Raw genomic sequence first — 24,068 nt, 5'->3', positions numbered from 1 at the left:
GGAAACCACAACCCAAGCTGCCTAAGCCCTTACAAATGCCTTCTATGAACACCTCCAGGACTGCATGGATCAGGCAATCCCAAATAAAACCAAGACTCTTTCCACAAAGGGCAAACATCCAGTCTGGTGGACCCCAGCCATTAACAAACTTTACAATAAGAGGAGAAAGCTATTACATGATAGAACAAAATCCATAAAAGGGAAGTCACCCCTGAACATTATTAGTAAAAAAATACGAGCACTCATAAAATCAACTAAGGCCAATTTTGAGAGAAAAATTGCCATGGATTCAAAGGACAATCATAAGGCCTTTTTCAGCTATGTTAGGAACCTGGGTGGAAACTCCCAGATAGGCTCAGAATTAGTCCAAAATGATACAAAAATCACTGAACCCACAGACATTGCCAACATACTGGCAGACAGGTTCAGTGCAAACTTCACGCCCCTCTCCCCCTCTAAAGGAGAGATAACTATCCCAGCCGAGTGTAGCCTCCCGGACATCTCAAATGCGCAGGTGAAAGCTGCTCTCTCTAAAGCTAAAAACACAGCATCAATGGGACCGGATGGTGTCCCCGGCTGTGTGCTACACGAGCTAAATGAGGAATTAAACCCGCACATAAGGCAGCTGTTTAATCTCAGCCTTACCACAGGATACGTGCCCAAGGAGTGGCGTCACGGCAACTGTGGTCCCACTCCACAAAGGCGGTGCCTCTACGGACCCTGGTAATTACCGCCCCATAAGCTTAACAAGTCTAGTCTGCAAAGCTATGGAGAGGATCATAATGGAGCTCATAAACAAAGATATAGGCGACTTGCAGACATTGGACCCGACCCAGTTTGGCTTTGTCAAGGGAAGATCATGCCTTTTGAACTTGGTTGACTTCTTGAAACAGTCACCAAGGCCATTGATGAGGAAAGGCAGTCCATACAGCCTACCTTGACCTTGCAAGGCTTCGACACAATACCCCACTCGGGTATTGTAGAAAACTTACCAGCTTAAATGTAAACCCATATGTCACAAGATGGGTTGCAAACTGGCTTAAGGACAGAACCCACAGGGTTAGAGTTGCTGGCGCTGTGTCAGACTCCAAGCCGGTCACAAGTGGTGTCCCACAGGGCTCGCTCCTTAGCCCGCTATTGTTTGCCATCTACTTGTCATAAGTACAGGCCAACATGGGAGGACTTTGGCTGACAAAGTTTGCAGGCGACTGCAAACTGGGCCATAGTGGAAAGTGCATCGGACACGGATATCCTTCAGAAGGGACTCACGGAAACAGATAGCTGGTGCCAGAGCCATGGCCTGAAGTTAAACGCCAAAAATGTATAGTCATACCCTTCGGGAAAAACAAGGTAACCCCAAGCTACCATATAGGTGGCAATCCACTAAGCACAGAAGAGGTTATCAGGGACCTGGGGACCCAGGTTGACAGTAGCCTTTCTTTTGACACTCACATTGCTAAAGTGGTTAGAAAGACCTTCTACATTGCCCACCTGATCATGAAGGGATTCACATCCAGATCTAGTGAGGTCATTGTTCCCCTGTACTCTTCACTTATCAGACCAATGATCGAGTACAATGCCCCATTCGGGATGTATCTCACCCGACATCTGCAGCAATTGGAGAGACCCAAAAGTTCCTCACCAAAAGGATAAAGGGACTCCAAAATCTGTCATATGCTGCCAGATTGAAGAAACTCCAGCTCTATTCAGTCGCATACCGTCTGCTCAGAGGTGACATGTGCCTGACATACAAGGCCATGTCCAACCCGAATTAATGGACATGCTCCACCTCAAGAAATCCAAATCCACCAAAACCACTAGAGCAAGCGACTTAAACCTTAGCACGGATATAAATAGGACGTGCTGGAGGGATAGATTTATCACTCAGAGACTCCCTATGCTGTGGAATAAAATCCCGGTCCATGTGAGGCAGAGCACCTCGCTGACTCTGTTCAAGAGAAATCTAGACCTGTGGATGGGAGATCGTAGGTTTACCCCAGGAATCATCTCTGTGTCACTGCTGGACAGAGGCACAACAAACTAATGGGCACAGTATTTTTTCATATAAGGGGTGGCGTAAGCCACAATAATTTGGGCTAGGCTTATAAATGCCTTAGGGCAGATAGCCTAGTATAAACCTATGAACCTATGAACCTATAAAATGAATCATTTCACCCAAGAGACCCTTTCAGTAATGTGTCCAGGCATGCACAAGCACTGAAGTCAAACATTTCACAAAAGCATATTGCAAAATACAAGGAAAGACATTATATATTACAACTTTGTCATCTGAAAGAGAAAAAAATTGTCACTCGTTTGTGGCATGGGAACAGCCCAGTAAATAACTCTGTACTTGCTTTTCAAATGTAGAAAACCTGCACCATCAGCTCAAAAGATGATCTGGATTTTTTGAGTCATTGCAGCTATTTATTGCTAACAGTCGACTTTACCAATTAGCACCTAGGTGGGCCCAGTGGCGTAGCTAGAGTTTTTGCCACCCAGTGCGTTTTTTTAGTTTGCCACCCCTCACCCCTCCCCCTCACAAAATAAAACATAACCTTTGTGGGGATTTGTCCAATCATACCTGTCAGTCCACAAACATTTAAAACATAAAAGAGAAGCCAATGCTCTGGATTATGCAGAACGCTGCACAATTTACCATAATGAACCCACTGTTATGCCTTGAACAGCTTTGGCTCCACTACATAGCTTTTTATTGGTTCACATGCTGCAATTACTGTCAACTGGCATCTGGCCCCCCCAGAGCATCCCCTTTTGTGGCAACCCCCTACCCCTTCAAAGCAGCCCTAAGCATTCCAGTGTTCATGACTTGGCTACTTAAATTGCTGATGTTACCTTAAAAAAATTGGTAAGCTGGTAATATTGCAATATGAAATGATTGACAAACCAACAAGTTCATAGTTAATAGGCATCTCATACAAGATGCACTTGGCACATACTTTCTTGTAAAATGCGCTTGACATTCAGCCATATCTCTCAACTTTGTAGCATAAAACATTTGGAAAAAGCCTAAATATATGGGGGGAACAAAGGCCCCAAACCAGGGACATATTTGAAATATTACTTGTATGTCTTAGAAAGTTGCTAGAATAAAAGGTTTTTATTACCATGCATTTCCTGAAAGTGCTAATACTGTATAAGCTAACAAAGTTGTGACTAGATACAAACTATAGGCAGAGAAATGCAACAACTTCAACCATCAGCCAGGTAAGTTTACAGTGTCTTTACAATCAATACAGACAACTAGAACAGACCATTAATTTCACCATACTGTAGTGATTCATGTAGTTAAATCAGCATTTAATAAACCAAACCTCTTAACTGATAAAATAGTTTATATTATCTGAGGTTTATCTGCTAGGCAGGTTACTGTATAGAAACAGTTAGCAAACTCACAAATATCCCATAAATAATCCTAGATAGATGCAATCCAAAATAAACATTAAATGTAGGGCTAGAAATTACTACAGTACAGCTGAATACAAATACCTGCAATGGAGTATTGTTACTAAAGCAGATTTCAAAAAAGAAAAATACAGTATTGTACATTAAATAATTATAAAACAATTACCTTAATCTGGTAAAGTATCCAAACACTTATAGTAAAACCAATGAAATAATGGCTCATACACAACACTAAGGCTTGCAGGAGACAGTACAGCAGTTAAAAGTGAAAGAAAAGATGGTACCAAACACTGTCTGAGACTGAAGGTAGAAAGGCAATACGGGAGTAAAGAAATGAAAGTACAGGACAGGAGTGTGTCCAAAAAGGCTAGGTACAGGAATACATACAGAAAGTGAAACCAGACTGCATCTATCAGCAGAATCCTATCACTGGAAATGTAAGTAAAGTACTTCTTCTTTTGGCTTTTCCCAGTTAGGGGTCACCACAGTGGATCACCTATCCACTCACGATTGGCAGTGGAGTTTTATGATGTCAAGTTGCCAGCCTGGCACCCAACAATCCACAGAAGGCACACATGCATGCACTCACGCCTAGGGCCAATTTAGAGTGTCCAATCCACCAACAGCATGTCTTTGGGATGTGTGAGGAAACCAGAGCACCCGGAGGAAACCCACGTGACCACAGGGAGGACATGCAGATGCCACACAGAAGGCACCCCAGCCAAAGATCGAACCAGAGATCCTTTTGTGGTGAGGCGGCAACGCTAACTGCTGCACCACTGCAGCCGCCCTAAATGTAAGTAAAGTACAATATTATTTGGGAATGCAAAGGAAAGGGTAAAAGGAAGAGAAATGCAAGGTACTGAGGTGTAGTATAAGGTAAGGTTTACTAGATATCACAGAGTTAACACAAGGCAGTGAGAGGTGGTAAAAAGGAAGGAAATTTAAGGGGGGGGACAAGTATTTGCAGAGAAACAGAGATGAAAAAGAAGGGTGATAGTAAAGGTGGTGCCCAGCTGTGTGCAGAGAGCCTTACAAAGAATGTATAGAATCCTAACACAGAAGAATGATAAAATTAATTTCAAACATCTATTTTATTTTGGTGTGCTGCAAACAAGCGATGTAAAGCACTGAGCTTGGTGTAGGTGTTACTTGAAATTCATGTTGGGTGATTAGAACTGTGATAAACTGAGAAGTTGCCAGCCCAGCTAGATAGAATTGTCCTTGTAAATATTAATATGAGCCACAGGCTTGTTTGACAAATGTAAGAAAATTATGTTATGTGCTGAGCTTCAAAAATGTAACCACAGTGCAACCTGCTGGAAGAAAGATGATAAGTAAAGAATTTTACGACTGTGTGTGATCTCAAGCTAGGAGACAGGATGTCAGCAGCTGGAAATTCTTTCTATTGTCTTAAGACAGAGATAATTACTAGGTCTCACATGTAAAGTGTATGTTATTGCTGTGACTTCCTGGCAGCTGCAGATCACAACGGAATGTTAAATTTTGAGTTCTGTTAGCCTGGGAACTAAATCAAAAGTGACAAGAATTATGTAACCTGAAATGACTCGGCAGTAATGTTTATTACCAATTTAAGGACTATTTCAGAAAGAAAGAAGTGCATTTTGTATTTTGTTCTGAATCTGACAGCTCACCAGCACTGTACCTTGCTCTGTAAGTAGGGTTTAGATCTCAGTATTTCTCTTAGAGATAGACAGGATTATAGCCAGATTAGTGTAGATGTTTTCTATATTTATGTAAGACTATCCTACAATGTTGTTTTAAAGTATTTCCTGTGATTTCTGAACTCTCTATTGTCACTGTGTTAAATTAATAAGTATTGTCTTGTGTTTTTATTATTTTTATTAAATATTTTTAACCTTTTAACTGTGGCTGTTTTGTGTACAGACAATTTAAGATCTTAGGGTACTTGCATGTATTTGGTGATACTGTACAAGCCACTCCAATAGCCTTGCTGTTCGTCACACTTACCATTTGGATAATAATAACATTGCACGGTAGAATTGGACACCCTTTGGTAAGGGCCTTTAGAGTAGCTGATAAGAGTAGCTGGTGGCAGTGATTACTACCTTATAGCCTGGGCAGAAGGGGGCATAGCTAGTGAACCTGTGCCAGCCTTCCCCAGGAGTGTCTGTGTGTTTGTATATAAATCAAATCTCAAAGTCTGAGTACATCAGCTACTTGGGCAGGGGCAAGAAGCACTGGTTGGACAAAGAGGGTACTGGAGGTTTTTGCTTGACTAATCAGCTGAGATCTGAACACTATATCTGTGCCAATGGGGAGTCTTATTGGGGATCTGGAGAGACAGGGAGTAACCAGCCCCAGACTGACAGTGATACATGTGTGCTCTTAAAGGAAAGTGTACTTTACTGTGTGTGTACTTGTTATCCTCTCAATGTGGAAGCCCCTCACCGGTGTCAGTGGTGAGAATTGAGTCTCCTGAGTACACGGGTGTCACAAGGACTTTACAACTTTATTTTGGTGTGCTGCAGACAGGAGATTTAAAGCACTGAGCTTGGCGTAGATGTTACTTGAAATTCATATTGGGTGATTTGTAGACTTTTACAACCTTAATCGGCTAAAGTATCCAAAATCTTACAGTAAAACCACTGAAATAATATCTCATACACACTACTAAGGCTTGCTGGAGACAGTAGAGCAGTTAAAAGTGAAAGAAAATATCATGGCTTATCAAGTGGAGGCCACACACCTTGCACAGGCAACTGACTTTGCAGATGCTGAAAATCTGGTTGATTTTACCTCTTATTACACAATTTGCAACAACAACCAAACTTTTGCACACATCAAATACTATCTTGGGGACTTAATAGAATTGCACAACAGTTCAAATGACTCATAGTGTGTTCCCCGATATAAAGTTTCTCAGTTCACACTGACTGCTACTGATATTTCACAGACACACACACACACACACACACACACACACACACACACACACACACACACACACTATCAGAAAACACTTTTTCCCATTTCAGGGTCATAGTGACCTTGAGCCCATTTCCAAAGGGCATAGGGCACTGGGCAGGGTACACCCTGGACAAGCCGCCAACTCATCACAGGACATGGACTACAACACTCACTCGCACACTATCCATACAGTCAATTTCACATCACCAATTCACCTAACCTTCGTGTCTTTGGACTGTGGGAGGAAACCAGAGTACCCAGAATAAACCCACGCAAACACGGACAGAACTTTGAATCTCCATGCACATTAACAACTTTTCAACAAATGTTTTATTTTAAGTAGACATGTATATTTCCAAGGTGATCCTTGAGTGGCTTGAAAGGTGGCTATAAAATGTATTTATGCTTGTGTTCATGTTGAACAGAGGAATGGCAAACTTAATTTTTCAAATATCTTACATAAATAAAGGCAGATTAAACAGATAAGCCTGTTCTTAAAAGACATGTACTATTTGAATGTTTGCAATAAATTAATGAAGAGGTGAAAGAAAAAGATACTTGAAACAAGAAATTCTGACTACAACAAACCAATTCTGCATGCTTGAGAATGGTTATAAATTTTATAGTTCTTGTTTTAAGCATTACTTAGAATCAGTAATAAAATCTCAGTAACAAGTTAAATAATTGTATTAAGATAATTAAGGGCAAAATGGCTTGAAACAAGCAAACTTCTCTTACATAAAAACTAGAAAAATCTTGTCAAGCAAAAAACAAACATTATTACTTTGATTTTAGATATTTAATCTTACATAGATTTCACTTTTTGCCATGTGCATATCATTAAGACTCTAGGGTGGATTCAAAGGGAAGGACACATACATGGATATGTTATGACAATTCTATTGGTGCAGAACTGATGCAATTAAGCTTATGTTTCTGAAGAGAGGTTGCCATGACAAGTAAATGGAATGATTGGACCACCATATAAAGTGTCAGGAGAATGTCATTTGATGAGGATTGGGGCTGGGGAAAGTCAGTATATATAACTGTGTGCTATGCTATACTATCCTATGTATAGGTGACATTTGTGTGGTGTATCCATCTGGAAAATGCAGTTGCTTGACTATTTATTTATTAATTTATCTAACCTGAAAGTCAGGAATATATTCTGTAGTCAGAGTTATCCAGGGAACTTGGGTACCTGGATTTTATTTGTTTCTGTGTGCATCCTGCCAGTTCTCAATGCCTTTTGTTTTATTTCCCTGTGTGCATCATTCTACTTATATTTTAATATGTACCTGCATTGTTTTCTTTATTATTTAAGTAAAGTTCATTTATTAGTCATTAAGCTCTTGTGGATAGCATGTATTTATTTAGTTATTATGTCCATGCACTGTTAGATATATGACAAGAGGGTAAGCATTACTGACACTGTTGGTCCCATTAGACTGCTTAAGCCTACTATTACTACTAATATGAACTGGTATGTTTACATTGGCTTAATGAAGAGCAGACAGCTAATTGGATGTCTCTGACCCTAAACTCACAGTGGTGTAGCACTATAATGACAGGAAATAAGCTATATGATATGAGTGCGCATGCATGTGTGTGTGTGTGTTGTATGTATGTATATGTATATATCAGAAATTGTATATCACATTGTACATGCTGTATATGTAGAATATCCTACAGAAAGAACATAACCATGCAGCAGCATTTAGAACTAGCAGAACCTGCAATGTTTTATACAGAAGGCCCAGGTAATGTAAATCACCTGAGAAATGTTGTTAAAATAAGAGCTAGAAGCCCATGATGACAGAGACTGGCCTTGCAAAGAAGTGGAATTTTGGGCCTACAGTAGAAATTGAAAGAGGACCATGACCAGAGGAAACTGTGGTATATGACAGAAGAAAGTCTCCGAAAGTACTCAAGGAGTAATAGGAAAACTACACATGGATTCATTTACAGTAGCATGACTGAAAAGTTGAAGAACTGCTGTGTTCATTGAAAAGAGACTAGCTAAAAACAGAAATCTGAGTTCAAAGTTCTGAATTTTGAACTGTGAGTTTCTTAATAGTGCATTGTGTAAAATTATGATTATCATTATAAATTTGTTTGCAGAACTGAACTTTATTTTTGCATTTCACTATTAATAAATTACCCTTAAACTGAAGAAGTGTCTCAAGTGTGTTATTAATGCTACATTGATAGATGCAGTGAGTGCAATTCAATGTATATATATATATATATATATATATATATATATGTCAGAAAAATATGCATTAATGTGTGTATGCTTAATGCTAATTAGAAACTAAATAAGTTAACACGTTTTTCATTCTATTTTATATGCACTGTTTTATATACAGTTGAGTTTCATATGAGACTGAAAAGATGCTTTTTGAAACTGCAGTGTGCTTTCTGAAACTTGCAAGATGACCTAGTAATTGCTAGCACAGCAATATTCATGTTTATGCCTTTTAGAAATGTACTTGAGAAGCAGGTGATTATCTGCTAGGTCAGGAGAAAATGAATGAACAATGCTATATTCTGTAAATGTAATGATTTTAAACAATCAGCTCTGTTCGAAGTATGAGAACATACACAGCTGCAGAAGTTAGAGATAACATAGACAAAGGACTGTTAGAGAAATGAACTGCAATCTATACTTGCTTTGTGCTCGAATTAGCCATAGTACCTTGAATGGCAACATTGCATATATCTAACCATTGGGAGCCAAGGCCATGTTGTTTTTCTTAGGAAGTTTCTCACAAAAATTGATAGTACCAGCAGAATATTGTAAAAACAATTACTACAAAATGATGATGACAAAACTTGTGATTCACTACGTCAGCTTGGTAGGCAATATCTTATTAGAAAATGTATAAGAATACCTGCATTTCCTAATTCTAGTTAGACAAACTCTGTATTAGCACGTTTTTGTCTCCTTGCTGCAAGATTAAAGTGCCTTAACCTGAACCTACCGTGTTTTGATCATTTTTAAAGTATATTTTTCCTTTGACAATTTTGGTCCTTTGGACCGGAAAGTATCTCTCACTCTAGGCCCAGGTCAGAATTGGGCCCGGTGGCATGTACCCGTACGAAGTGGCCACATCGGCTCTTCTGTTTTGAAAGACCTCCGACTGAATTGTCGTTCGAAAGAGGCCAGCCACTGTTTCTGATCTGGGATTGGAGGACGAGTCAACGTTCCGGTGGATCAACACACGGAGGGTCAGGTAAGGAGGAATTTACCTTTTTTCTGTTTTAGATCAGGGACTTGTTGCAGTATTGTTTTGTCAGGGAGATTTGCATGTGCAGATCAGGGACAAAAAGATTGCTGTCTTGTCATAGATCAGGGAAACAGAATAGGTAGGCAGTTATTCTAGATAAACTGTGAAAAGGTGTAAAATCGTGGTACCACGTGATAAGAAGGGTTACGTAACAATTTTTAACTTAGCTAAGGCAACATGAGAAATCAGTGCACAAAAAGTTCCCGAGACCCGCCCCTAACCGAAGACGCGAAATATATGCAATTACAGCGTGCCGATAATGTTAAGTATTATATAAAATGGGTTGATAAATACAAATTTGATGGTAATTTAGATAAACCTTCACTTATTAAACTTGTTAGACAACTTAAAACAGACGCAAAAGGTCAGCTAAAAAAGCAACGACAATTAGGAGACCCTCAGGCACACAGGTGGCTTGAGGAAGCAAACCGCAGGGAACAAAAGATTAAAAATTCAAAAGTGATGTTCTTAGACAAAGAAGACAATAACTTGGTAATAGCAACAGCCCCTCCTCCACCCCCTCCGCTTCCCTTACCAGAATATGAAGCGAGTGGACAAGCTGATCCACCTCTGCTATACCCAGCTGTTCCTGCAAAATCAAAACAGTTTGTCAGAGATCCTATCGAGACCAGGTCTCAAACACACAACTTGAGAGGGGATATTGAATTGTATGAAATGAATAAAAATTCACGAGCTATGAGTGAATAAGAGATATGTCCACTCATAGAAGTACCAAATCCGCAGGCAGGACAGGATCCAGCTCTTCTAGTATATAGACCGTGGACACCGGAAGACATCCGGAAAGCCACAGAGGGAATTCCCCATCCAAAAGTTAATTTTAGAAAATTCTTAGAAGACTTACAAGGCATGATGTTAAGTTACCATTTGAATGGAGAAGAAGTAGAGAAAGTAGTTAGACAAATCGTAGGTCCAGATTGGCACATGATCAGTGGCAACTGGAATCCCCATGATGCAGAGCTTAGACCACTCCCACATAGTAACGCAGAACTGGATAACAGAGTGAAAGGTCTGACAGACCGAATCTCTGAAAAATGGAAGCCTAGGGCTGATTGGACTTGCATTAATCAATGCATACAACAAGAAGGTAAAACTGTTGATAGATATTATGCCAGATTATTAGAATGTTTTAATAACCATTGTGGAATGCAGGTACCTGAAGATCAAACACATGATTCCCCATATCAGCAACAGCTAAAGAATGCATTTTTAAAAGGCAGTATTGCACCCATTAGCAGCTTTATTACAAAGCACATGGTAGATCATCGTACAAGTAGATTACAGTCATTACTTGAAAATGCAAGACATGCCAAATGGCATTTTAATAGCAAAAAGAAAAAAAAAATCAGGTATTTGCAGTAGAAGACGGATCAGAAGTCTTTGTAGTACAAACTGGGAAGAAGGGTAAGAAAAATACCCAAGGAAACAAACAATCTGATAAGCGATCAGAAGACTTTGAAGAAAGAAAGAAAAGGGGTGAATGTTTCAAATGCGGGAAAAAGGGACATTTAGCAAGGGATTGCAGGCAAAATAAGAAGGTAACCACGGAATATAGGGAGGGTGAGGAATGACTATATGATAGTCAAAAATCACTGGATAGGAATAAACAAGAAAAGACAAATGCAAATGTGATAGAAAGGGTAGAGGATTTGACAGAAGATATAGAAGATGTACATGAATTCATAGATAATGAAGAAAATGAAATTTTGAACTTAGCATTATTGAGCTTAGAGCTCTACTTGGCAGACACAAAACCGGAAGTTACACTTCTGGTAGAGGGGAGGGAAGTCAAATTCCTGTGTGACTCAGGGGCTTCACGGACCCTGATACATTCTTCCAAACTACCAGAAAATTCAGAATCGCTGGACTACATATTAGTGAAAGCAGCTAATGGACAGCTATATCGGGAGCCACTCTCTCACAACATAGCGACTGACCCAGTTTCAGGGATAACCCAGAAAAGCAAAACTGTTGTTTCTGCAAAATGCCCAGTGAATCTCTTAGGCAGAGACCTAATGCAGATATTTGGCATTGACGTAGTTCCAACTATGCAGGGTATGGAGGCACAGCGACAAATAGATACTTTCGTAGTGCAACTGGAGGGTGAAACATTTTATTGGTACAGCCAGGACTTAGTTACGACTGGTCCAGGGGCAGTAACCGAAGAACTGATGAATGTAGCCATCAGTAAATCCCCCTCCCTTGACACTGATAAACAGCATTTGTTGCATTGCACTCTATATTACTGTAACAGACCAGGACCTGATAAAGAATATGAGCAAGAACTGTTTAGAAACCATGCTAACAGATTAGTATTACGAAATTTGTACTGGGACACAGAAGGAAACAGTGTAGTAAGATGTTCATTGCCCCAGGAATTCCTAGCACTTTACAAATCTAATCGATTACCACATGTAAGTTTAACTAAAGATAGAAATTTAAAGTGGGCAGACCTAGGAGAAAGGGAAAAACAGAGTTAGAACTCTCTGAACAAGGAGTACAAAAGCAGAAATTAAATTGGAAAACACAGACACACCCAGCAGTGCACTCACAGGCAAGTGAGGATAGCTGAGTAGCACTCTTACTAGAGGAAGAGGAAAAAGCCTTACGAGACATACCAGAGACTCTCTGGTCAACAGGGAAATCAGATGTAGGACTTATTCGTACAGCAGGACCAGTTACTATCATGCCAAAATCAGCATTTAGACCTCAAAAGAGACAATATCCCTTAAGAAAGGACGCAGAAACAGGAATTAAACCTATAATAGCAGCCTTACTTAAGGAAGGAGTCTTGATAGAATCTCCTGATTCACCATGTAATACACCCTTATTTCCTGTTAGGAAAGCAAACGGAGAATGGCGTATGGTCCAAGATTTACAAGCTGTAAATGACACAGTTATACCCAGGGCACCTACGGTGTCAGATCCACACACTTTATTAAATGATTTGAAACCTCAACAGAAGTATTTTTCTGTGGTAGATATTAGCAATGCATTTTTCTCAATACCGATACACCCTGACAGCCAATATTGGTTTGAATTTACATTTCAGGGAAAACGGTATACATATATGAGACTACCACAGGGACATTGTGAAAGTCCAACAATATTCGCACAAGAAATGGCAAATAACCTGGTGGGATTTATCCCACCGAAAGGCAGTCAGATTTTACTTTATGTAGACGACATTCTTCTGGCAGCCCCCACCCAGCAAGAATGCAGAGAGGATACCACAGCATTATTACAATTTTTAGCCACTCAAGGACACAAGGTAAACAAAAACAAACTGCAACTTTGGAAAAAACAGGTCAAATACCTGGGATATGTAATACCCAAAGAAGGCAGAATATTAGATGAAGACAGAAAAACAGCAATATTACAAGCACCTAAACCATATACCAAGAAGGAAATGATGTCCTTCCTGGGTACTACTAACTTTTGTCGGAGTTGGATTCCAAACTATGCCTTGGAATCTGCTCCACTGACTAACTTGATATTCAAAAAGCCGATGGCAGCACAAGATTTATTACAGTGGACACCAAAAGCAGAATCAGCTTTCTGCAAACTGAAACAACTGATAGCTTCTTCCTTAGTTTTAGGATTACCAAACTATCATAAGTGATTTTTCCAAACTGTAGACTGTAAGCAAGGGTATATGACATCAGTGTTAACACAACAGCATGGGGACAAACAACGCCCCATAGCTTACTATTCATCACAGCTAGATCCAGTGGCACGATCCTTGCCCCACTGTGTGCAAGCAGTAGTCGCAGCTGCAATGGCAGTGCAGGCTTCAGCCTCAGTAGTATTGTTCCACCCTCTCACATTGAGTGCCTCATGCAGTCGCGATTATTTTACTGCAAGAAAAAGTAGCATATCTTTCTCCTGCTAGACATCTTTCCTGTATGACTATACTGTTGAGCCAATGTCATATGACAATTGAACGATGCACAACTTTGAATCCGTCGACTTTGCTCCCAACCCCTGCAGATGGCAAACCACACTGCTGCCTGCAGGAGATTGAGCAGAAGACATTACCTCAAAAAGATCTCACAGATGTTCCCTTGGATGATGCCGAGGTGACATACTATGTGGATGGCTCGTGCAGGAGGGGTCCTACAGGACAGAATCTAGTGGGGTATGCAGTAGTTTCTGATACCGAGATTTTAAAAGCAAAGTCTTTACCACACAACTTATCTGCACAAGCAGCAGAATTGATTGCTTTGGCAAGGGCATGTACCTTGGCAAAAGGTAAAAAAGTGAACATTTTTACTGACAGTCAGTATGCTTTTTCTACTGTACATGTTTTTGTGCAGCAGTGGAAAAATAGAGGAATGATAACATCTACTGGTAAACCAATTAACCATGCGCAATTCATTTTAGACTTGTTAGACTCTATTCAGTTACCTCAGAAAGTAGTTATTTGCAAATGCGTAGCTCATACCAAGCAACAGGACAGGATTTCAAAAGGTAATGCGAGGGCTGATACAGCTGCAAAACAAGCAGCTTCAGCTTCAGAAGTTTTTCTTTTGAGTGAGGAATTACAACCATCTGAGATTTTAGACTTAGAAATGTTAAAAACAATGCAGACACTTACTACAAATGTAGAAAAACAAAAGTGGATAAAACGAGGCGCAATCCTTGAGAAAGGACTGTACATCTCCAAAGAAAAGAAACCGATTTTACCATCTAACTTGTTTAGATATGCAGCTTTGTTGAGCCATGGGCAGTGCCATGTCTCAACAGGGGGGATGGTACAGTTAGTGAATCGAGTGTTTACGACGTATGGATTTACAAACTACACAAAAATGTTTGTGCAGCATGCCATGTTTGTAACAAGCATCATGCACAAGGGGCATTGAATCCTAAGTAAGGGAGTTTCCCTATACCACCGTATCCATTCCATACTATTTGTATGGATTTTATAGAGCTGAACAAATGCGAAAATAAGAAGTACTGTCTTGTCATTATAGATATGTTTTCCAAATGGGTGGAAGCTTTTCCAACTAAAAATCCGGATGCAGCTACTGTTGCAAAAGTCCTTGTTAAAGAAATTATTCCTAGATTTGGCATACCGGAAAAGATTTATAGTGACAATGGCACACACTTTGTAAATCAAACTATACAACACCTTAGCCGTTATTTCGGGATTTCTCTGAAAAATCATTGTGCATACCACCCCCAATCTGCAGGATTAGTAGAGAGGCATAATGGGGTTTTGAAAAACAAGCTTAGAAAATTGATTAGTGAGACACAAAAGAACTGGGTGCACTGTTTACCTCTGGCACTGATGAGCATGAGAACTGTTCCAAATGCAAAAGGGTTAACTCCTTTTGAAGTTCTGTTTGGGAGGGCATATTATACACCTCAATGGAAACCTCTCATGCCTGCAGAGCAAGAGGCTGACAATTCACTTGCAGGGTATAAGAGGCGATTTTTGAATAACAAACTTTTGCGGTTAAATTCTGTTTCAGATAAAGAGCAAACAAGACCATCAGAAGCAGCAGTAGCCCCAGGTGCATGGGTCTGGGTGAAGGTGGTGAAGAGAAAGAACTGGAGTTCTCTGAATTGGGAAGGGCCATACCAGGTACTACTGTCGACATCCACTGCAGTCAAGATCGCGGAGTGAGCATCCTGGATTCATTTGACACACTGTAAACTGGTTAAGAACTTTGAACTGGGCAAAAACCTTGTTACTGTTGTACAACAAGAACAAAATGACCAGGTACAGAGCAAACAGAGATGCAGAACAACCTCAGAAAACTTGCATAATTATTCTGGTAGCTATACTGATAACATTGATCTTTTTGTTGTGGCCTTTCCTTTTTCCAGCCACAAAAGTTGAACTGATTAAACGCGATAAGCCGACCATAGACTGGCACCCAAACTTTAACACTTATCAGGCAATTACACGTGTGTATGCTGAGACTTTTAATGTTTCGAACTGCTGGATTTGCACAGTCATACCAACAGCATACGGGGGGTTATTAATGACTGCAGTCCCCCTAGGGGTCAATGAGACCTGGGAAAATTTTAATTTATGACACCGTAGCTATTAAAGCATATGATAAGGTAGCACTGTATTTGCCTCTGACACAAAAGGGAATTGTATGTTTTTATAAGAATGACACAATTCAAGTGGGTTGGAGCAGGTGCAATGTGACTGTACATTACAAATGTTATACCAAAGCAAACAAAATGGGTACAGCTTGTAATTCAAATTATGACTCATTTCTTGCATCCATGCATAAGACTATTGAACAAATGCAACCTAATCCTGTACTTTTTAAACAACTATCTGTAATAGATAGGAAAATGTTTCATGCAGGGCAGCCATTTCGTAACAAAGTAACTACTAAGGTAGAGGATTGTTATTTTGTGGGTGGTAAGAAAGCATATAAATGGTTACCTGAGAATTGGTCTGGCAGTTGTTTTTTGGGGTACCTGGTCCCGGCCATATGACACACTGCAGTTTTGCCTCAGGGAAATATTCGAAATACCTGAGATGTGGCCAAGAAAGCTGTCAGGAAGCCTGAAAATCCAGTGGGACAGATCGAGGCAGGCTGGAAAGACCATCATACTGTGGGTACCAAACTGACACACATGGACTTGAGTGATGCTGTTATATCGTGGGCAGGCATATTACCTGCATATGGCGCAGTGAAATTGATTTGGGAGCTGCGAAAACTGTCTAAACTTCTCGAAGTAATGAGTAATGCAACTTTTTCTGCTCTTGAATTGATAACTGATGAACTGAATGCTATGAGAACTGTAGTGCTCCAGAACTGAATGGCTCTTGACTTCACCCTAGCGGCGAGAGGTGGTACGTGCGCTTTAATCAAAGAAGAGTGCTGTGCGTATATACCAGATCATCAACATGAGATAAATGACCACCTTGAGGTGATGCAGCAAGTGTCGGCCATGACCAAACCAGGCCCAAACCCTCTGATTGACTTTTTCCAGAATTTGTTTAAGGGGTGGGGTTCCATCCTAATGAACATCCTGATTGCCATTTGTGTGGGATTACTCCTATTAGGAGCATGTATTTGTTGTGGTATTCCCTGCATGAAAAAGTTAATCAAAGAATTTATAGATATATCAGTTTCTGAGACTTTGTATCAAAGTACTGAAATTGAAGAATTGTTAGAATGTGAAACACTTTCATAAGTTTAAACTGAATGACTTTCTTAACTGCAAATCCTGAATGGAAGCGGTTAGGAGAAGAAGCAAACTGTTTATTCTTTTGAAAACAGAATTAAAAAGTATTAACAGGGGGGAAATGTCAGAAAAATATGTATTAATGTGTGTATGCTTAATGCTAATTAGAAACTAAATAAGTTAACACGTTTTTCATTCTATTTTATATGCACTGTTTTATATACAGTTGAGTTTCATATGAGACTGAAAAGATGCTTTTTGAAACTGCAATGTACTTTCTGAAACTTGCAAGATGCCCTCTGACCTAGTAATTGCTAGCACAGCAATATTCATGTTTATGCCTTTTAGAAATGTACTTGAGAAGCAGGTGATTATCTGCTAGGTCAGGAAGAAATGAATGAACAATGCTATATTCTGTAAATGTAATGATTTTAAACAATCAGCTCTGTTCGAAGTATGAGAACATACACAGCTGCAGAAGTTAGAGATAACATAGACAAAGGACTGTTAGAGAAATGAACTGCAATCTATACTTGTTTTGTGCTCGAATTAGCCATAGTACCTTGAATGGCAATATTGCATATATCTTACCGGTGGTAGCCAAGGCCACATTGTTTTTCTTAGGAAGTTTCTCACAAAAATTGATAGTACCAGCAGAATATTGTAAAAACAATTACTACAAAATGATGATGACAAAACTTGTGATTCACTACGTCAGCTTGGTAGGCAATGTCTTATTAGAAAATGTATAAGAATACCTGCATTTCCTAATTCTAGTTAGACAAACTCTGTATTAGCACATTTTTGTCTCCTTGCTGCAAGATTAAAGTGCCTTAACCTGAACCTACCGTGTTTTGATAATTTTTAAAGTATATTTTTCCTTTGACTATATATATATATATATATATATATATATATATATATATATATATATATATATATGTACCATTTTATATTGTTTTCCAATTTCTGCATTGCATTCTTCTGGTGAAAGATCATTTGGGTCATTTACCTCACCAAACAAGAGAAAATTGTTGTTGTTATCGATGGAGAAATCATAGAAACCCTGGTGTAGACCATTAAAAATAAGGGTGAACACATAATTGCTCTTCAGGAGTGCAGTGAGGCCACAGACAAACATTTAATCAGTATCCAAGAACAGATGACTGTAATAGCCACTGAGCTGACATCCCCAAAGTACACCCCACTACTAAAGAAAAGAAGCAAAGATGATATTAAGGCATGCCTTCATTCATTTGCAATTTACTGCAGCCAAAATAACTGCAATTCAGTCTAACTGCACTAAAAGTTTGTCTTTTCAGCTTACAGTAAAAACATTCACAGCATACATTGACATAGAAGGTACTCATTATAAAATATTATCAAAAGAAGAACTGCTAGCTACAGCTGGAGTGTCCTCTGAGGCACAAGTAATGACATTTTATAACTGGAATTTAATCCATGTAAAATCATAATATTTTATAACTTTAAATTTAATCAAGGTAAAATTGTAAGATCATAAATATCTGATTTAAACTATATTACAAACTTAAGGTTAAAAAACAGTAAAAATACCATGACATAAATTTTAGCACTTGACAAATTTAATAGGGCACTCCCAAGTAATTTATATAAATGGTCTTTTCAGAGCAATCTTAAGAATGCAGATAAACTACTTGCCTTAATTTAAAGATTACTAGTTAATGTAGCATTGTTTAAAACTGGACAATCTAAATCTGTCAGTGTATGGATGTCTGTAAAAAAAACTATCAGCAACTGAAATAATATAAAGAAAAGAAGTGCAATGATAAACAATGTTTAACTAATAACAGAAATGCCATGTCTAAAACAAATGATTTGTAATTAACATGCTGGTAATGAAAAGGCAAATGCTTTTATTATCAAAAATTTGACTTATAACTAAAATGCTGACAGTGAAACTGTAGGAATGGCATGTGAAAAAGTAACTTTTAGAATAGAGTCTCTTTGCCCTTACTAAGTTAGATGACTTCATGATACTAGTGGATGGGAAGGAATTAAAAGGGCTGGAGGTGTGGCTACACTTACTAAATAACCATATATCTGTAGATACAAAGCAAACTATAATATGTCCTTGGAGACAGGAAGACGTGCCCTATAACACATGCAGGAATTCAGTCTTTGCACATCCTGTGGCTTTGATAACTAGATTAACATGTGATTTTATAGCTGACCAAGACTTTCCTGTGTTGAAGATACCATAGAAATCATTGTAGGAGGGAGCCCAGTTAGTTACTTTGTGAACTATATATACTATATACACTACTAGTAAAAACAGGTGGGCCAGCAGCAGCCTGATAAACTATTAACTCACTTGTGCATATAGAGCTATTTGTGTAAGCCTTGGTCAGCACCTACAGCTCCACTGTCAGTAAACACTTTCTAGGTTTCAGGCCTACAGCCCTATATTGCACTCATAAAAAGCACACTGTGTACTGCCTGGAAAGGGTTTACTCACACATATATGAAGTTACTGAATTCCATATTTTTTCATATGTAAAGTAAAAAAAGACAAGAGTGTTTCCATAAGTAAAATAATGAAACTCTTGTTTTATCAGCATATAATACTGTGTGCAAAAAAATCACATTATGTGCAGTCATCTCTGGGCATGATGTACATTCTTACTGCCCTTAAAGCAACCTTGATGCATCCTTTTAAATAATTTAAGTGTAGTGTTAACATTTTCTTATTTTATTTTTTCTTTATGATGTTTTCTCCTACACTTTCAAAATGTATTCTTGTGAGAAGTGCTCTGGTTAGTTTATACATACATATCTGACAACTGACTGGATTCTACAATGTGACATTAAACTTTGTGGTGCAGAAACCAATCAGGTTGCCAGGCATCTGCCATTTATAGAAGTGCATGATCCTGTCATTTGTTGGGGGTTTCTTTCCAGTGCTTCTCTCAATAAAAGTCATGTACCTCCTACCCCATTTTCTTTATTCCAGATTTTTTTGGATCCCGAGAGGTGTTGGAGCAGTCCAGTCATTAGTAGTCATCAGTAAGGCAGGACAGTTTCACGGGAGCTGGACTGGTACATTAGAAACACAGTGAGTACCTTTGTGTCCTGTCCATTTTATGGGAATATGCACACTGATTATTGTATTTATCTTTTCTTGCTTGATTTTTCTTGATTTTGTCTGATATTTTTGCTGTTTCCCCTTTATAAAATGTTTTATTTTTGGTAAATCGCTATGATTACAATCAACTTGTAATTAGGGTTACCACCTGTCCCATTTTGCGAGGGACGGTCCCTCTTTGGGCAATTGTGTCCTGCAAAAATGTTGTAAAATGGCAGATGTCCTGAGATTTTATGACAAAATTATTTTCTATATTTTATGTAATAGTTGCATAAAACAGTTATTCTGTATCTGAAACACCTAAATGTTATAAGAAACAGAATAAGCAACTAAAATGCTATAAGAATAAGCTGTTATTTAGGCAAAAATGTGAGGTTCTGTCCTTTGTACTGGCTGTGGGTATTTTTTGGCCTGATGTTTGTACCAAAAATGTCCCACTTTGGGCATTTGAAAAGGTGGTAACCCTACTTGTAATGCAACACATTAGAGTTTGGCACTTAGTATTCAGAAATCATTGCTGATGCAAAACTTGTTTTCTGTAATATTTTCAAGTGAATTAGAGTAATATTTAAAAATTGTCCTTCTTTTTAAGATTTGCAGATTTCTGTCAGTAGTCCAGTACATAATTCATTCCTGTACCAACATTTCTGAATGCAGTACAGAAATTAATTCTGATATCGCTTGCAGAGAGAACTGAAGCACATTTCAATGTTCGATGTGGTGTAAGTTGCTACAAATGTAAATATTATGAAAGTTAGAGTTATTATTATTATTACTACTATTATTACTATTATTATATCCTAAACATGGACGTCAGGGCCATAGAGGGCCTTGTATTTTTGCCGCTTCCCTCCTAAAAAGCTTAATTTCTGATAAAAAACAACAATTACACTCTATAAGTATTGCAAGACATTAGAATTTCATACTTATTCTTCAGGAATCATTGCTGGTGCAAAACCTGTTTTTCTACTAAAATTTAAAGTGGATTAGAGTAATATTTAAAAATTGCCCCTCCTTTTTGGTTTTAGGAGTTGTAATCATGAGACACTGCTCAGTAGTGTATTAAAACGCCACCACATAAAATAATTCAGATAGTGCTTATAATCAGAATGGAAGCACTTTCTTCAGTCCTTTGTGTAACATAAGTTGCTACAAATGTAAATGTACTAAAAATAGAATTTTTGTTTTTGAACCTCAGTATAGTTGAGATGCATAGAGGAAATGGTGGTTTTGGTATTTCCCTCATAAAATGTTTAATTTCTGGTTTATCAATGGCAATTATACTCAGTATTGCAGGATGTTGAGTTCCATACTTATTGTTGTAAAATGATTGTTGACAAAAAATGTTGTTCTATAAGCACCTGTTCTTCTGTTGTTATTTGTTAACATAGATTGTGAAATGTTTGAGATACGAAAGTTTAACTAGGTGCTAAATAGCCACATGTGCCAAGGAAATAGAAAGGCACTGCATATAGAATATACACTACTAGTCAAGTACTGCATTCTTACACCTTTCCAAGTCTCTTCTCTCTCAAGATTTACTGAAGATCAACCCACTTTAGAAAGTAATGTATATAGTGCACATTACATTCTGCTTCACTGTACATTGCACTGTGTTCACTGGAATAATTATACACAGTTTTCTCTATGTAATTAATCTGAACTATTCTGTACTTAAATTTCTGTCTTTTTTGTTTGTGAAATGTTTTGTATTTCTCCCAGGCTGAGCCTGAAATTGGTCAATATTGATCAATGCACTATTCTGGTAAACAAATATAAATAAATAAACTCAGGCTTGCAGACTATATTGCCAGGAGGGGAAAAAAGAGGAGAGAGAGAGAGCAAAGCTTGCAGAAGTTTAGAAGAAAGGGCAAGTAAGAAATGACAGTAAGGTAAACACTCTTAGGGAGATCATGACTGTGTTCTACTGTGATTATGGTATCCTGCTCTCAGACATAGGGGCTAGCTGAGTCAGTGCTTTAACGCAACTTTAAAGTCTATGTTAAGAAAAGCTATTGAACAGGGTAGGGGAAATTGGAGCAAAGTGTTATATTTATGTACTTTCTCTTTGCTGTAAGGTAGATACCTCAAGCCTCAACTATTTTCACATCTTTTGAAGTACTATATGGCAGATATCCCCTTATCATGCTAGATATAGCAAAAGAAACATGGGAGGAGGAAAACACCTCGCACCTTTTACAGACCTGCTGAATGGGTTAAGTGCTATAATGCCTATAGTAAGAGAATATATGATGAGGGAACATGAGACACTACAGACAGCGTATAACAAAAATGCTCATCTTAGATAACTGAAATCAGAAGATACAGTGCTCATGTTAGTACCCACTACTGAAAACAAATTCCTAGCAATCTATCAACAACCGTTTGAAAATGCTGAAAAATTAAGTGAAGTGAATTATAAGGTGAGACAACAAGAAAAAAAGAAGTCAGAAAAATTATACCACATAAACATTCTGAATCATGGAAGAGAAACTGAAGCTTCTGTGGTAAGTATGTTTGCGGAAGGTAAGCTTATGACAGCATGTCCTGAAGACACAATAGGTGACATTTTATCAATATTTCGAAAACAAGAGGCAAAAATGAGGTAAATGAATATATACACAGGAATAACGACATATTTTCATAGTTGTCTGAAAAAAAAACAGCTTAACTTAGCATAACTTAGAAATTCTGCCTGCTGAGAGAAATTGTGAAACAGTACATAATATAAGAGTGCCAGTGCCAAGCAATTAAGGAAGAGGAACGTGATAAGCTTAAACTTGAGGTCATAGAAGAGACTCAAAGTGAATGATGCAACACCCCCATTGTATTGCTCCCCAAGCCCGATGGGTCTATATAAGGTTTTGTAATAATTTCATAATAGGAAGTCGCATATCTAAATTAGGCTCATAAGGGTGGCCACGGCAGTGCAGAGGTTAGCATTGTCACCTCACAGCAAGAGGTTTTCCAGTTCGATTCTTGGCCAGCATGCCTTCTGTGTGGAGTCTGCATGTCCTCCCTGCAGTCATGTGGGTTTCCTCTGGGTGCTGTGGTTCCCTCTCACATTACAGAGACATGCAGTAGGTGGATTAGACATTCTAAATTGGCCGTAGACGAGACTGTGTATGCGAGTGAGTGGTACAAATGAACTACCAAGGCAGGGCTAGCCACCCAAAGGTGTAAACCTTGGATCGATATGATTGTCACTGCAAAAGTGACACCCCAACCCCATGTGCAAAATACGAAAAGGGGTTGAGGCTGGATGGATGGATGGATCCCATACCCTGAGTGAATGAACTAATTAAAAAACTGAGAAAAGCAAGATTTCTGTCTACTCTGGGCATTAGCAAAGGCAATTTTCAAATACCACTATCCCCAGAAGCTAAGAAAAAGTATCAGCTTCCACAACTAATGAACTCTCTCACCACCGAGTCCAGCCTTGGGGTCTACATGTAGAATCTGCCACATTCCATAGGCTGCAGGGCAAAATTATTACACCCTAAAACAGATATGCATCAGCTTACATGAATGATGTAATATTTTCTGAGGACTGGGATAACCATTTTTCTAAAGCTTAAGCCACCTTTAGATTCCCTGTTTCAAGCTGGATAGCTTATTAACACTCTTTCTCTCTCAGCAAAGTGCAAATTATGGCTGATGGAAGATAACTATCTGGGCTTGGAAAAAGGCTATGTAAAAGGCAGACGGATAGTCAAACCACAAGCTGAAAAAGCTGAGAGAGTACAAAATGGATCCTCACCAACCACTAGGAATAAGTTAAGGATTTTGTAAAACTACTAGTTATTATTATAAATGTATTCCTAATTTTGCTAACATTGTTTGTCTTCTGACTGACCTGACCAGGGTAAGGCTAAGCTCAGTAATGCTGAGAGACTTTATTCTGCTACAGAATGAGAAAGGTTTGTCATGCAGTGGGCCCTTACTACCTAAAATATTATTTGTTAGTCAGAGAGTTTATATTAGCAGCCAAGCAGTACCCTTTACAATGGTGCTACAGACAAAATGGTTGCAACCCAAAACTGTCATGATGGGCCTTGACCCACCAGCCCTTTAATTTTATGATCCAACACCATTCTTTT

This window comes from Protopterus annectens, chromosome 3.part0, assembly GCF_019279795.1.
Source record: "Protopterus annectens isolate FY-2018-M chromosome 3.part0, PAN1.0, whole genome shotgun sequence".
Taxonomy (NCBI): Eukaryota; Metazoa; Chordata; order Ceratodontiformes; family Protopteridae; genus Protopterus; species Protopterus annectens.
The sequence above is the reverse complement of the archived record's forward strand: the minus strand, read 5'-3'. Positions refer to the sequence as shown.